The 1,799-nt window shown below is 52.9% G+C and overlaps 1 protein-coding gene across 1 annotated transcript in view; it reads right to left on the reverse strand.

Annotated features, from left to right (window-relative positions):
* Cacng5 (calcium voltage-gated channel auxiliary subunit gamma 5) overlaps positions 1-283 on the reverse strand; it is a 40,690-nt gene extending 40,407 nt beyond the window's left edge. The window contains exon 1 of the mRNA XM_021213215.1: positions 124-283. The gene's annotated coding sequence lies outside the window, so the exon portion shown is untranslated. The remainder of the gene's footprint in view (positions 1-123) is intronic.
* Between the last annotated feature and the right edge of the window lie 1,516 nt (positions 284-1,799).

Raw genomic sequence — 1,799 nt, forward strand, 5'->3', positions numbered from 1 at the left:
CCCCACCCTGCCCCTGGCTACTCAGTCTCGACGCAGTAGCGGTGGCACCACCACCAGAGATAATCGCTTCCTGGACCCCCGACAAGGCGTGTGTCTATCCCTCCTGCTCATCTTTGCTCTTACCTCACGGTCACGACCCTAGACCCGCCTGGAAGGTCTCTTGTGGGCTGCGCGCGGTGGAAGGTACCGCGCTGCTTGCCGGACGGACGCCCGCCCCGTCCGGTCCGCCGGAGCCGCTCTGCGCCAGTTACCGTGCGGGTGGCCGCCGCTGGAGCACCGGACTGGAAGAAGGCGGGGTCTGGGGCGGGGTCTGGGCGGGGCCTGCCTTCCCAATGCAGTCAGTTGCGGGTGGGCTTTGGGACCGAAGGATGCTGCCATCCACAGAGAGGAGAACCCTTGGGGTGGGGAAGCATCCTCGTGGAGGCTGTAGGTGAAGACTTTGGGGGTTGTCGTAGGAGAAGGAGGCTTTCCAAACCAAGAACACCTGCCTTGAGTCAGACTCATCTTCTAGTGCCGGCTGCTGCAGTCGACAGTGGAGAGAATATTCCAGCCCCAGCCAGTTGTTTATTGAGTTCAGAGGGCCAGACACTAGTCAAAGCGCTTTTCAGGTCTCCGGTCATTTGACCTTCACAACATTTCCATTTCACGGATGCCAACGGGAAGGCTCAGACCCAAGGGTGTTCCTGAAGGCACACCACAGAACCACATCTGCAGCTCATAGCTGCCTGGCTCTGGCATTAAGCATTTCTTCCTTCTCTAAATTGTTAACTGACTTCCATGGCGCCATCAAACTTAATTTTACAGGTTTATGAAGCCCCAGATAATTTGCAGCTGGAGCCATGGTATGGTGTAGGGCGGCTATCCAGCCAGGCTGGCTGGGAAAACACAGGGCTCACACTTTCTGGCTGGAACATCAGCCCACCTTCATGTCTCTGAAATGGCAGCTGGTAACTTTGTCCACACATGTGTGAACTTTGCACACAGAAGCATTTGCTGCAAGCTGGAAGCATGCTCTGCAGGGAATGTAGGCTTGGGCAGCCTGACCACAGGTGTTGTCCAGCAACTTGACTCTTCTGTCAAGTTCCTTCAAGCAATGAAGTGGGACAAGATGGGGAGTGTTCATGAGTGTGTGTTCATGTGTGTGTGTGTGTGTGTGTGTGACACGCAGGCCCAGTGTGCACACACGTGTATGTGTGCAGTTGGGATCTCGGTACTGGAACTCTGATTAGACTCGGCTGGCCAGCAAGCCCTAGGGATTCTCCTGTTGCTGCTCCCCAATGTCTGGACTGTAAGTGTTTGCATTTTACCAACTCAGCTGTTTCCTCTGCCCAGTGGTCAGTGTCAGACACAGGGATATCAGCAGTGAACACATTTACCCCCAGACTATAAGACAACACTTGTACAAAAGCCCTTTATGGCTAAGATCACTTGATCCAGACCGTGGGTGGACACCGCTATATAGAATCTGTACCACATACTATTGGTACTCCCTGTGGCATAAGGATTCATTTCTTTTCCTCCTCTGGGCCCAGGAGTCATCAGTGTGGCAATGATGAGTTGATTGACATTCTCCAGGATTATATTATGAGCTTAAGCAGAAGGCTTGGCACAGAGCAGGTGCGATGGAGGTGTTTGTTGAATGAATGTCTAAAAGTTGGATAAATTTTTTCAAGAGACTAAAGCTGCCAAAGAGATAGCTGCTAAACAAACTACACTACAGGTGCAGTGGATCTGTGCCACGAAAGACAAAGAAGATCTGAGTTTGAGGCCCAGCCTGGTCTATACAGTGACTGCTGGGA

Source organism: Mus pahari, chromosome 14, assembly GCF_900095145.1.
Source record: "Mus pahari chromosome 14, PAHARI_EIJ_v1.1, whole genome shotgun sequence".
In the NCBI taxonomy this organism is placed as follows: Eukaryota; Metazoa; Chordata; class Mammalia; order Rodentia; family Muridae; genus Mus; species Mus pahari.